The following is a 15,953-nucleotide window of genomic DNA, read 5'->3' on the forward strand; positions in this document are numbered from 1 at the left end:
TTGTATCATTTGTTTGATTATTGCCTTTGGTCACACTGGATCTTAATTAAAATGCCCAATCTGATTCAAAGTATCTGGAAGACAAGTATTTGTCAACTAAGGGAAAGGTGGCCATGTATCATTGGTTTTACTGAGACAATCTGGTTTACACCTTCATGCTTTATACTTAGAAAATACTGCAATCATCTTCTGGTCACAAAGTGACAAACTTCAGGACAAAAGCCAACGAGCTAAGACTAGCAGAGCAAATTCCAAGAACTTGGGGCTTTAATTAACTTGAATTAATTTGGAATTGCCCTACTTTTAACTTCAGACTAAGTGAGATAATAATTCCCCATATTTTCAAGCCATTTTTGAGATGAGTCTCTTATGGCCAAAAGCATCCTAATTTATACAACATCCTTTTGGTACCTAACTAAATATTCACCAACGTTTGGCATATTTGTTTAATAAATCTTCTGGTGTCTGCCTCTTCTATGCAATGTAATATGGTCTGAATATCCATTCAGAAATTATAGTTGATTTGCAAAAATAACTATTATATAGGCTATATTAATAGATAGTTACTTCTTCCCAAACTTCTTTTACTCCTCCATGTATATGCAGAGTAAATCTACATCATTATGTTGATTAAACAAAAAAGCAGTGACATCAGGAAGTTACTGCTCATTGTACATTTATTTCAATTATGGAAAAAGCCAAAACTTTACTCCCTTATTTACTTCTCTAGAAAAGCAGTTAAAATAACCTTTCTAAATGTCATTCTAAAATTATTTGTACACTATGAAAAGCAGAATCTAGGGCTACACCTAAAATATATAAATGAAACTGTTCTAGAAGTTAAATCTTCATGAAAAAAAACAAATGGTTTACTAGCCTCAAGCTGATTAAATATTTTGATTAAATGCAGCCTCAGCTAACACCTCATTTCATGGCTGCAATAATTAAGTATAATAAATATTTAAATCAGTAATTGAATTTGTTAAAAGAACATGCTCAACTCTGTGAAGACTTTCTAATAAATAGAATTCAAGTACCATATTTTCATACTTCATGACACTTGCTTCATCTTAGTTTAATGACTGTCATTTCTTGCACTATAACAAGATTTTATTTTTATTTTCTTTCAAGCTATTCAGACAAATACATTCAAAGTCATAGGCTACACCTCTGTATAACCATATTCTGGGAGTTGGCTTATACGTTTGTTTATTTTCTCACTAGTAAAGATAGGTCAAGTGTTATCAAATTAGTAAACAACTAAACTTGAGATGAGAAATACTCTAGAGACACAATCTGATTGGTTTTGCATACTTTTAGTCAGTTTTCCCATCACTCTGTCCAGCTTTTCAGTAACACGCATAACATTGCCTTCATTTCACAGGACCACGCAGTAAAGTGGTTACTGCGCTTAGAATTTTGTTTCTTTTCCTGTGCTAACATGTTAGAAGTTTAAGATAACTGATGTTCAAAACAGTGTAGATTTCCTTTTATAAACAAGTTGGAAAGGAAACTCTTTTTATGTTATTATCCTCAAGTATTTTAATTAATTTAAAACGTCTTTCAATCTTTTAGGCAAACCATTTAGAAAAATAGTACAAATAATAAATTTACATTGTGTTAAGCTGCGATCATATTTTTTTCTCTTGCATTACTTTTGAAATTATCCTTATGCACCTGGTGATACTGAAAGATGAGCCCAATAGTGTAATATAATAGGGCAATATGAACTTCTGTTCTAGTTTCCATTAGTTGCATCAATTCAATTGCATCTGGAAAATATCTAAGCATGATATAGAGCCAAGACAGCAGATGAAGGTGATGGCAGACAATAATAATATTTACATATTTGTCTTCATTGCATCATTTAACTTTCATTGGCATCACAGTAATTCACTAACATTCATTTCTTACAGGCATTTATGAATCATTGAACAATTTTAAACATCATCTCATAGACAAAAGGATATTTATTAATTGGCTTAGATTAACAAATCATTATTAAACACCTAGTGTGTGCCAGGCACTGTTCTAGACACTGAGGTTATAGCAGTTAACAAAATAAATACACTCTCCAGTGTCATGGAGTTCACATACTGGAAGGGGAGAGAGATACATACAGACAGAAATGCATATATAATAATTCACAAATTGATAAGTGTTATGAAGAAAAATAAACCATGGCAAGGGTGACATAGAGTGCTGGATGGAGGTTTTAGTTCATATAAGCTGGCCAGAGAAGGCATCTTGGAGAAGTTGCTGTTTGAGAAGAAGAGGCTCAGTGGATTCTGAGGGAAGAATAAGTTCGAGATTCTGAGTCATTCGTGTCCTTGGCAGATCAATAAAGAGGAAGCAGATGCTGTGGCTAGAACTCAGTGTGCATGTTGGGGCAATGGTAGGAGGCTATGGTAGTAAGACAGTGCCACCTCCCATATGGTCTTGAAGACCATAGGAAAGACCACTGCATCTCCTCTCTAGCGGTAGGTCATTGCAGGAGTTTGAGCAGAGGAATGGTGGCATTATACTTAGGATTTAAAAGGATTTCTCTAGCTGATCTCTGGAAAATAGGTTTGTAAGGCAGTACAGTGAATGAAAGGAAAGAAGGTAAGAGCTTGCAAGCATCCAGGTCAGAGTTTATATCAGACTGTGATGGTGTGGCAGATGCATTTCATATGATGGGCTCAATTAATGACCTCCATGTTTCACCTTTCTCTTTCTTGGAACTGGCTTGCCTGCTGGCAGGTGAGGAAACAGAGCCTGACATACCAGCTGAGGCCATTCTAGATCAACCAACTGGCAGCTCCTTGTGTGTGAATGAACCTCAGCCAAGAGCAGAAGACCTGCCCAGCTGAGCTCAGCCAAGATCAGCAAAACCTCTCAGCTTATAAACGTATAAACTTACCAGTTTAGGTGTGATTGTGACATAGAATTATTGTATTATTTTATGCATTGTATTATATATTATACATGGCAATCATAGATACATTGAAAAGTCAGTCATTTGTGAGTATATATTGAAGTTAGAGTAAATTGTGTGAGGTAGAGAAGCCACATACTCCAAATTTCTAGTCTGTGAGATTGGAAGAATGAATATGGTTGATGGAGGTGGATATTGAATCCAAAATGAATTTTTTATTTTTGTGAAATCTCATTTTGTGTTGAATATCTTGTGATTCACTGAAATGAAAATAATAAAATAAAATTTGCCCCAAATGCATGAAATTTTGTAATATCGTGCTGTTCTTTATGAAATAAAACCTGGCTAGGCATGTTGGCTTACGCCTGTAATCCCAACACTTTGAGAGGCGGAGGCGGGTGATCACTTGAGGTCAGGAGTTTGAGACCAGCCTGGCCAACATGGTGAAACTCTGTCTTTAAAAAAAAAAATCTATCAAACATCAACATGGATTTGGCTAGAGATGCAACAGAAATAAAAACTCAGTTAAAAACTTGCTTCTCTGTAGACACTCTGCTAGAGGAAAAGTATCAAAGTCATACGGCCTCATTATTTTTTAAAATAATGTTATTAAGTATTTCTCCACTAATTGTGGAACTGGACCTTCGTAGATGCTGGCCCTTTACCTGACCAGTGTGTTTTCCCCCTGCTGCTGTGGGTACTACTGCTAGTGGCTCACAGCTGTTCACTCTCCCGGGAAATGCCCTTGGCCAGTGGGGCCCACCTACCAGGAGATGTCTGGGAAGTTACAACCCGCTACCATCAAATGAGTAGTGCAGGGATGCAAAAGGCAAGCCCCTTGCCTCATGGTGGGACAACTCAATTTTGTCTACAATTCAGACAGAAGTCAGCATTGTCATTTCCTCCTAATTAATAAATATTTAATACTAGTTTTTCACTGCACAGAAATTAAAACCCTATAGCATCTCATTGTTTTCTCTTATCTAAAAACATTTAAGTCACTGTGCTCTGTTTTCTGTAACTGTGCTGCCTCAAGTCACTTCTTGTTGAAGAACTAGCAGAGTTATGGGACAGAATTTGGCGGTGTTGCGTGGAATGTCGCTTGTCGCTTGAGTTGAGTTCGTCAATAGAACAGCACTTCACCATTCACACCTAGAGCTGCTCTGGTAATCGGGCAAAGGTCTGATTCCAGTTGGATCCCCATTTCTGCTCAGCCCCCTTCCCCTTCCCTCTCCTGTTTTCCTCAGCCTCTTACCAGTTTCCTCTGAGACCACTTCTTCAATAAATCACCACACAAGAAAGAATCCCTGCCTCGTGCTCTACTTCTTGGAAGCCTGAAGTAAGACAAGGCTTTATTAAAATTGCAAAGTACATCTAGGCTAGTGATGCCATAGGAAGATGAACATTGTTAAATGCCTCCAGTTTGGTGGCTTTTTACAAAAACGTTCACAACATCTTGAAAGGTATCAATCACATTAGCAGCCTTTTATGCCAATGTAGTAATTCACACACTGATTCTTATGAAATTGTTAGTATGAAATTTGGGGGGAAGATGGGTATTAAATTATACAGAACAGGGTTAATCTGGCTGGGGAGAAGAGTCTTACATGTAACTAAATCCCATATGCATTAAATTTAAGGAATAATGCATTGTTTCCTAAAACTATCTTGCAAGTTAAGAGAATATATTGTCATGACTATAAATGCTGTGTTGAATTTGATCCGTTTCTATAACTATGTATAAAAAAATGAGACTTCACAGCCTTTGTTCAGAATCGTACTGTATATTGCTTATGACTGACTCTGTAACTGTTCATAAAATTATATAGTATGTTTGGATATGATGAAAATTTAGCATTCTCTAACATAAAACCAAAAGAGAGATATGTTGGAGAAATGTAGTCCAATTCTTTTATTATTCAGCTGAAGAAATTGTAAGTTACAAATATTAAGTGGTTTGTCCAAAATCAGAAAGGTAATTGGTGTCAGATCCGGAGACAGAAAGTAGAACAGCATTTAGGAAACACGTTCATTATAAGGTTTAACAGTATAATTGTTGCTATTATTGAAAGAAGAATAAAAAATGCATTGAAAATGAAATGGAGAATTGACAATTACCAAAATAATTGTTTCAAATGACTCATTTATCTACATAATTCAGACAAAAGTCAGCATTGTAGTTTTCTCCTAATTAAATATTTAATACTAGTTTTTCATTGTATGAAAATTAAAACAGAAAACCCTTTAGAATTTTATTGCTTCCTCTTATTTAAAAACATTTAATTCATTGCATTAAGTAGTATCCTTGGTTTTTATGCTATTTTCTGTAAGTAACTATGCTGCCTCAAGGCATTTCTTGTTGGAGAGCTAGTGGAGTTATGACAGAATTTGCCAGTGCTGTGTGGAATGTCATGTGAGTTGTTTGTCAATAGAGCAGCACTTTACAAACTTAATGTTCATAAGAATCATCTGGAAGTCTTGTTAAAAGGCAAGTTTTAAAGTGTATGGCCACAAAAATGAAATTAAGAAAATTTTAGAATTTTATTAATTATGAAAATTATATAATTAAGAAGAATAAATATTTGGAAAATGTCTAACAAAAGAAGTGCAAGACTTTTAACTGAAAACCACAAATCATTGTTGACAGAAATTGAAGAAGACCAAATAAATGGTAAGCTATCCCACATGCATGGACCAGAAGACAATGTTAACATGGTAGTACTCCAAAAATTGGACTACAGATTCAACACAATCCTTATCAAAATCCTAGCTGTCTTTCTTGCAGAAGTTGACATAGCTGATCATAAAATCCATATCAAAATTGAAAGGATGCAGTAAGAAGAGCTGAGCCAAAGTGAAGTTGGAGAACTAGCACTTCAGAGTTCAAAATTTACTACAAAACTACAGTAAACAAAACAGTGTGGTACTGGCATAAGGATAGACATATAGGTCAATGGAATCTAATGAGAGTACAGAAATAAACCAATACACTTACAGTCAATTGAATTTTAACAAGATTGCATGACCATTTAATGGGGAAAAGAATAGTCTTTTCAGTAAATGATACAGGGACAACTGGATATCTACATGCAAATTAATAAAGTGAGACCTCTACCTCACATCTTATACAAAAAAAATTAACTCAAAATGGACCAAAGACCTAAATATGAAAAGTAAAAATATAAAATTCTTAGCCAAAAACATAGCAGTAAGTCTTTGTCACTTTGGATTAGGCATAATACCTCTTAAATATAATACCTAAGTACAAGTAACCAAAGAGAAAATATAAAAACAAGACATCATTATTAAAAACCTTTGTGTTATAAAGAATAATATCAAGAAGTAAAAATCCACAGATTGGGAGAAAACATTTGCAAATCATATATCTGATAAAGTTATAGTATCCAAAATATTTAAAGAACTCTTATAACTCATCAATAAAAGACAAATGACTCAATTAAAAAATAAACAAAAGATTTGAATAGGCACTTCTCCAAAGAAATATATAAAAATCACCAATAACACATGAAAAAAATCTCGACATTATTAGTCATGAGGGAAATGCAAGTCAGAGTTACATTGAAATACTACTTCATACTCATGAGGGTGGCTATAATCAAAAACATGGACAATACCAGGTGCTGGTGAGGATGTGGAAAAGTTGAAACACAGACATCACTGATGGGAATGTATAATAGCACAGCCATTTTGGAAAACAGTATTGCAGTTTCTCAAAAATTTAAACAGAGAGCTATCATATTCTCTAACAGTTACCACTCCCAGGCATATATATATCCAGGAAAATTGAAAACATATGTTCACACAAAAACTTCTATATGAGTGTTCATAGCAGCATTATTCATGATAGCAAAAAGGGAAACAACCCAAATGCCCATCAATTAATGAATGAACAAACAAAATGTGGTATATCCATAAAATAGACTATTAGCTATAAAAAGGATTAAAGTACTGATACATGCCACAACATAAGTAAATCATAGAAATATTATTTTAAGTGACAAAAGCCAAATATTATATTTCATCTATATGAAATTACATGAATGTATACAAAATGTTCAGAGTAGACAAATCCAGAGACAAGAGATTGATGGTTGTCTAAGGATTAGGAAAGGAGCAAACGAAGAATGACTGCTAATGGGTCCAGGATTTATTTTTTGAAGTGATGAAAACATTCTGGAATTAGGTAGTAGTGATGACCGTACAATATGGTGAATATACAAGAAACTCCACTGCATCATACACTTTAAATACAGTCATGTGTTGCATAACAAAGTTTTGTTCAATGACAGAGTGTATACACAATGGTGTTCCATATGATTACAATGGAGCTGAAAATTCCTATCACCTGGTGACATCTTGACGATCCTGACCCTGTGTAGTACTAGGCTAACATGTATATTTGTGCCTTAGTTTTTAACAAAAGAGTTTATAAAGCAAACAATAATTTTAAAAATAGAAGAAAGCTTATAGAATAAAGGTATAAAGAAAATATTTTTGTACGATGTGCTTGTGTTTTAAGCCAAGTGTTATTACAACAGAGTCAAAAAGTTAAACAAAATTCAAAAGGTATAAAGTAAAGGTTACACTAAGTTAAGGTTAATTTATTATTAAAGAAACAAAAATATTTTTATAAGTTTAGTGTAACCTTAACGTACAGTGTTTCTAAAGCCTACAGCAGTATACGTACCGGAATGTCATAGGCCTTCGCATTCACTCACCACTCTCTTGTTGACTCACCTAGATAAACTTCCAGTCCTGCAAGCTTCATTCATAGTAAGTGCACTTTATAAGTGTACCATGTTCTGTTTTATATACCATCTTTTTAATGTACCTTTTCTATATTTAGATTCACTAATACTTACCACTGTGTTATAATTGTCTATATTATACAGTATAGAATATAGTAACATGTTGTACAGGTTTGTAGCCTAAGGGCAATAGGCTATACCTCATAGCCTAGGTATATAGGTTATGCCATCCAGGTTTGTGTGAATACACTCTATGATATTTGCACCTACAAAATCACCTAAGATACATTTCTCAGAATGTATCTGATATGGTTTGGCTGTGTCCCCACCCAAAATCTCATGTTGAATTGTAATGATCCCCACATGTCCAGGGCAGGACCAGGTAAAGATAATTGAATCATGGGGTGGTTTCCCCTATTCTGTTCTTGTGATAGGGAGTGAATTTTCATGAGATCTGATGGTTTTATAAGAGGCTTCCCCTTTCTCTCGGTTCTCATTCTTGCTGCTGCCACCATGTGAGGAAGGGCATGTTTGCTTCCCCTTCCACCAGTATTATAAATTTCCTGAGGCTTCCCCAGGAAGTTGAACTGTGAATCAATTAAATGTCTTTCTTTATAAATTACTCAGTCTTGGGTATGTCTTTATTAGCAGTGTGAGAATGGACTAACAGTATCATTGTTGGTAAGTGATGTATGACTGTAGATAAATCTTACAGAATATGAATTATCTTATATTTCAATGTTTAAAAATACACGTCTAGAGTGAGGCCTCAGGATTCTTGGTTTTCTGAAAGCTCTGAAATGATGTTGATGCTTCTTGGGATTAAAAAGGGCTTGGAGAACTCATTAGGTCTGGTGAGGGATATATCATTCTATTTCTGAACGCAGTATTCGTGATACGTAATTTTTCTGGAAAGGGAAGTTTCTTTTATATCTCCACTGTTAAAGTGGTAACTCTGAACAACAGATCTTGGGTCAATGTGTGATGTATGTATCCTGCAATGTGACATAGACCTGGCGTCATTAGGCTGACATCTGAACCATGAGGATAAAAGTGGGCTCTAGTGGGGGGAACATCAGAGATATAGAACATCTGGGAGACTAAATGGTAGGTTGAAAACTGTGTCAAGCAGGGCCCTACCATGAAAACAGAAACCATTCTAAGGTATTTAACGCAGATGAAAATTTACTGGGAAATGGTCATATAGGTGTTGGAGGAACTGAGTTGCCAGATGGAATGGTGAGACACTCTAGAGTTTACATACAGTAGGAAATTACTAATAGTCCTTAATGGAAATCAAAAGAAGTCAGGGCCAGGTTATACCTAAGAAAATGAAGCCATAGTAAGTCTGTCTGGCAGGAAGTGGAGGCACAGGAGGACACAGCTAGAGCCACCACACAGAAAGAGGAAGAGACACCCTTTCTCCCACCCTCCAGGTTCCCGGAAGAGCCTCCCACTGGATATTGGGCGAAGCTCTTTGGGAACAGCTATCTCCTGAGCCTGGGAAACAGCCTATGGGTATCCGCCCCCCAAAATGCATGACCCACAGCAAGGAAAGAATAATGGTTTAGAGAGCAAATAGGAAAAACCGGCATAAGACCCTTAAGGGAAGTGTGCATTTGTAATTTACCATCATAAATGCCAAGGAATAACAAAATGGAAAGGGCTAGCTTGAAAAGCTACCAGCCTTCATGCTTCCCAACTTTGGTTGCACACTAGAATCATCCAGAAAGGTTTCGAAAATTCTCTGCCCAGGCAGAACCCGAGACTAATTACATCAGAATATCTGTGGATGGAATCCAAGCATTAGTATTTATTAGACCTACCCATAAGATTCCAACATCCAGCCAAGGTTAAGAATCACCACTTTAGAAAAAGAGATTGTGTATATAATATTTTTATGTGACTCACTACCAGGAATTACAGTAATAGCGGTTATCATTTTTCTATTAGCCTTGTATTTCAGTAGCAAAATAACTACAGCAAGAGTAAAAAGGAAGGAAATAAGGATAGATAAGGAATCTTTGCAAATTGAATCAATTTTATGGCGAATATAATATTTTAGAGCGACCCATGTAAAAGGTAAGCAAAATATTGAGACGGCTGTCTTTAGCAGAGGAGCAATTCAAAGGGAGAGTCTGATTAGGAGGATGGTAAGGATCAGTGTAATCTCATGACAACAAGAGAAGTTAAGGTAATATATTCAAGAGAAATTAGACAAATCAGCCAGACACTGTAGAGAGAGCCTAAAAGAAGAAAAAGGGCAGAATTGGGGAAAGAATTGCATTCTTTTCACCATAAAAGTGAGACAATCCAAACATATAATAGAAAAACTACAAGTAGGGTTGCAGTCAGTAGGCATGTGCACGTGCTAGTTCTGGTTGCTCAGGCAACAGAAGCCCTTTCCTCATGTTAATGGCAGCATAATGAGGAAAACCACATGCAGATGCAGTACAGAATAATTAAAGGTGAAGTCACACCTGGTCCAGCGGGCGTCTTCCTTTCGGGAATGCTAAGCAGGAATTTGGGCGAGATTCATGTGAGAGGTTGTGAAGGTGTGAAGGGGATAAACTTGATTTTTGTGTGAAAGCAGGAAGCTGAACCTTCTGTAGAGTCTCTGGTCATGGGGTATGAACCATGTGTCTAATTCTCCATATTGTTTCTTGATGCACTGTGTAAGTTCACCTGGGGATGGGGAAATCCAGACAGCTGGTGCTTGGTTGGCTTTTTATTCAGGAAGCAGAAACATACTGATTTTAGATGCAAGAGGGAAAACTACAATCTGCAAAGATCACCTTGCCCTTCTTAAAATACGTAATTTTTTTTAAACTCATTTGTCCTGCTTCCCAAATTATGGAAAAATTCTAATTTTGTGTTTAACATTTGAACATTTAAAAATATTGTTTAATATCATGAAAGGATTATCTACACATATTATCTTTGATATTTGAAAACACTTCCTAGTATTTTTTCATATGTTAAAAAATAAATTTAATGAGATAATATTTTACTTTTTAAATGGTTTCTTTGTCAGTGATTGAAGAAGAAGAAAAAATGCTTAATATTTAGAGCATGTCTCACAACTTGAATGTGCATAAGAATCACCTGGAGATCTTATTAAATTCCAAATTCTGCTAGTTTGAGGTGGGGACCTGCCATTCTGCATTTCTAAGTAGCTCCCAGATAATGCTGTTGCTGCTGGTCCAAGGGCCTCACTTTGAGTAGCAAGATTTTAATTGATGATAATAGTTACCAGAATCTATAAATGGTAATTTGATAGTTAAATATTGATCAAACATAACATTTTTGTTTCATGAACTCTTTTCATTTGTGGAAACAACTTTTGTCAGATCTATTTTCCTTTGATAAATTATACAAGTATACATTGTTATTTTAAAAATTCAAAACTTATAGAAATATATAGAGTAAAAGTAAAAGCCCATTTTCATTTTTCATTGAAATCTTTTCTCTTTTCTAAAATAAAAGTCCATCTTCATTCTTCATTGAAACCTTTTTTCTTTTCTGATTTCTCTTCTCTGTGGATAATACTTTGGTATAATAAGAATATAAATATGTGTTTATACATATACACACACACGCATACAAATAAATGAGAGTACTCTAGGTATTCTCACATAGAGAGTACTCAAAGAATTCTCTATGAATACTTTGGTGTTCATAGAGAACTTTTACAATGCATTTAGAAGTAGATTCACACACATGTGCACACATCCATGCATATAAAATAGAAAAGAGGATTACATTATATGTAATTTTTTTACATGTGCTTTTAAAAAATTTAATAACTTCAAATTGACACTTTTTCCATGTCAATATTTGTTTAATTTTGTGACTGCATAATATTCCATTCTATTGATTGAGGTTATTTCCATTGGTCACTTTTAGAAATAAAAATCATTTTTACATGTACTTTTGCATATAAGTGAGTATTTTAGTAGGCTAATGGCTAAATTAAAGTTTATTTTTAATTTGACTGGTAATGCCAAATTAATTTTCAACATTGTGAAGTAGAAAGCTATTTTCCTATTTCCTCATTAAACATTAAATATCAGAGTGCTTTTAAAATTTTTGTAAACTTTAAAATATTTGTTATTTTTAAATTGCATTTCCCTGATTGTAAGTTTGAACATTTTTTCATACATTTACTCATCATTTTTTTATTCTTTTGAAAATTGCTTATAGACACTATTTCCATTTTTATTTCTATAGAGTTGTTTATTTTTCGTATTGATTGATGAGAACTCTTTGAATGTGATGGATGCCAACCCTTTGTCCAATATATGTATTCATACATACATATTTTTGCCAGAGGCAGTGTAGCCTGCTGGTAGGTAAGTGGATAGCATTGGCTCTGAGTTTGCATCTTGGTTTCACCACTTTGCAGCTATGTGACCTTTGGCAGCTATTTAACTTCCCTATAGTTCTGTTTCCTCAACTGTGTAAAGTGTAAATGGAATAATAATGGTATGTACCACATATTTAAATATCATTTATTTATTCCTTTCCTACTCATATAAATGCTATCTGTAGTACAATATTTCTGGCTGTTCTTATGCATTCACTCTTAGAGATAACATTTTGAATCACTAGAATAGCTTCATTTAAAATTACCCTTAGAGTTTTAATAGGAATAATGCTGAAAAGGTAGATTAATTTAAGAAAAAAATTAACACTTATAAATTTGAGGCTGCCCAATTCAAGCCATGTTACTCACTTTCTTATGTTTAGGTTTATTTTTCTGACCTTAAATGTGACTGTTTAATAACTTTAAGATTTTGTGGGGAAACGGATACTATGCTTTTGTTATATTTTGAAGGGAATCTTTTTACTGATGTCTCATCATTATATTGAAAAGTCTATGGTTTTTGTATGTGTTATTTCTAGACACTTTGCAAATCTCTTGTTTCTTGAATGTGTTTTAATTTCATTATTTTCAATTTTAATGTGAAAGGATTGAATTTTTTTTTAGTATTTATCAATGTTTTTATCTCTTTTTTATAGGACCCTCAGGAGTATTTTGAATAATGAGGATTTTGTGGCATTATTGCCTTGTGTCTGATTTTAATAGGAATAAGTCTAACATTTTATTATTGGTATTTGAAAGTTTTCCTGAAGACAATCTGTCAAATTTAGGAAATGTCCTCTTTTACCCAATTCCCTGAGAGTTTTTAATTTTTTAGATAGGGGTGGCTAATATAGTCTGTCGAATACTTTTCCAACAACTGTTGAGGTTGTATATGGTTTGCTTATTTATTCTTTTAATACAACGCTTTAAGCATACATGCATTTCCTATTACTACAACATTCTTGTATTTCTAAAATAAACCTTCCTTGATTGCCATGCATTATTAATACTTTAAGATGTTGCTACAGTAAATTTGAAAATATTTTATTCATTATTTTTATTTGCATTGCACTTGATGTCTATTCTCTTTACTGCTGCAATCTTTATTGGGCATGTTATTAGCATTCTTCAAGCCTCATGTAATTATTTAGGAAGGTTTTCATCTTTTTAATGTTCTGGAATGGATTATAAATGTCAAAGGGATTATTTATTCATTAAAATTTTGACAGAAATCCCTCCCCACAAACCAGTAAGGCTTGCTATCAAATTAGGAAATATGGGGGTGCAAAGCCTAGATCTTTGACTTTCATCTCAAGTTCTTCAATAATGTTAATTTTCTAAGCTGTGCACAGTGGCTCACTCCTGTAATCCTAGCACTTTGGGAGGCCAAGGCAGGCAGATCACCTGAGGTCAGGAGTTCGAGACCAGCCTGACCAACATGTCAAAACCCCATCTCTACTAAAAATACAAAAAAGTTAGCAGGGCATGGTGGTGGGCACCTGTAGTCCCAGCTACTCAGGAGGCTGAGGCAGAAAAATTGCTTGAATCCAGGTGGTGGAGGTTGCAGTGAGCCGAGATTATGCCACTGCCCTCTAGCCTGGGTGACAGAGCAAGGCTCTGTCTCAAAAATAATAATAATGTTGATTTTCTAATTTAAAGTATGTTTAAAATCAATAAGCAAACATTCAAAAGCACTTATATGACTCTCCTAAATCTTTATTATTTAAATAGTTTTCTATTGTACTTGAAAAGATTTGAAGTCATATCCTTCTCTCTCCAAAAGGTCTACAATGTTACATACATATTATCTTCATAGTACAACTATTTGGAATAAGTTTTTCTTCAGCGATGCATCAGCATAAAGGAGCTCTGATTTGTTTAGGTATTTTAAATAGTATCAAAATATCTTTTCACTTGAGAACCTCCCCCATATACTCAGGAAAGCTCACCTATTAGAAACCCGAGTGTTAAGTATTTGCAAACATTCTGTAATGTTTAATTATAAAAAACATAAAATAATAAATACAGACGAACATTATTTTGGAGAGCTCTATCATCTTCACCTGCTCAGATCATCCACAATCACTGGAGAGTAGGCAGAATTTTGTCTCTGGGGCAGTAGTCACTTGACCCAGAATTCTCTACAGATTCCCTCCAGGGAGCTCTTCCCATTGGCTCTTTCCTAATCATTTCATGTTTTTTTAGTTTCCTCAGTTAAATCCTTGATCTTAGCAACAGTCTTTATTCCCCTGTTATGGTTATCACCCTAATTACAGACAAGAAAAAAAATCTACCACTTAACATCAGTCAACTATTTCAGCTATAATGCTACCTCACAGATTCACCCACAAATTTAGTGGTTACAATAATCAGCATCTACTCTCATACTTGGGTTCCTGAGTTGACTGCTATTGACTGATTTACAATATGCTTGATTGGGCATCTTTATTTCCATATTTATGTTCCAAGACTGAAGCTCTTGGCTGTGATGGGTTTCAGTTCACTCTACATTTCCTTCCAGGGCCTAGACAGAAGGAGAAGACATAGCAGCCCCTGGGACGTGTTTGTCTCATGGATGACCACAATTGCCAAGAAAAAAAGCCAACATACAGATTATGCCATGTCTACTAACAACTTCTTTTCCAAAGCAAGTTACAAAGCCAAATCTAGAAGGGGTGGGGCAGTCCACTCAGTCCATGAGGCAGAGGTATGCATTTATCATTTAATTAAGAGAAAATGAAGAATTGGGGTGAATTTTTAAAATCTATGATACCACTGAGAGTATTTCCTTACTAGCCTCTCTTTGCTCTGCCCACACTTCTTGCCCTGGTGAAATCCACTGCATTTAAGACCTATTTTCATATCTTGTCATCCAACTTTTCTATCAGAAAGCACTCATCTTTAAGTGGCTCCACGTTGGTAATGAACCAGAGCGATAACTAGTAAGAGAAAATTTTACGATACCCATCAGTCCCCATGTGGTCTTCACAGAAACAGAGCCAGTTACTATTTAACATAGTTCAGCGAGGTTCTTGGTTTATAGGTGAAAGCAATAAACATGTGGGTTTCTTTCCTCATTTATTCTTCAGAAGCAGCAAAGGGGATTTTCATTAAGGGGACCCAATTTCAGTTTAAAGTTTTTGTCTGCAAAGTTCAACAGATAGTCTCAGTTTCAGAATTCATTTTAATTGCCTCTAACCCTTTACTAATTAACTTATCTTCTTTCCTTCTAGATGCCAGAAGAAGGCTGTTGCTATTGTTTCTCCGTGTTTCAGGATTTTTCCCTTTGCAAAATAATCTCAGAATGTAAAGTAGAAGCTATTGATGCCCCAATCTACATCCTTCAGCCAAATGTCTGGATTCACTGCAGCTGTACACATCCTTCAGCCAAATGTCTGGATTCACTGCAGCTGTACAACACACCCATGTCTCTCTACCTCAACTATCCATGCCTCTCTTCCTGCTTCTCTGCCTATGGGACTTTCTTGGCACTAGAGGAGTTTGCTCTGCCTATATGCATGACAGCCTAGAAGTGCCATGGGTTTAATTTCCGCAGCAGCAATGTTCAACCAATGAGAAACTGGAGCTGGTGCATAAACAGCGCAGCTTCCCTAACACTCTGTGGGTCACACTCCCAGAAAGACTGAGGTGGTAGTAACCTGCTACCTCATGCACACACGTTTCATTCCCTTTTCTACTACACACTTCACTACCTTGCTACACTTCTTGGGATCACCTCTCAAACTACCTGGGGCATGGTGACATGCATCTGTGGTCCCAGACACTCAGGAGGTTAAGGTGGGAGGATTGCTTGAAGCCAGGAGTTCTAGCCCAGCCTGGGCAACATAGCAAGACTCCTGTCTCTAAAAAAAGAAAATACCTGTATCTACATCCTTTTCTC

The sequence above is a fragment of the Sapajus apella genome, unplaced genomic scaffold, assembly GCF_009761245.1.
Source record: "Sapajus apella isolate SASKATOON/1434 unplaced genomic scaffold, GSC_monkey_1.0 scaffold33, whole genome shotgun sequence".
Lineage (NCBI taxonomy): Eukaryota > Metazoa > Chordata > Mammalia > Primates > Cebidae > Sapajus > Sapajus apella.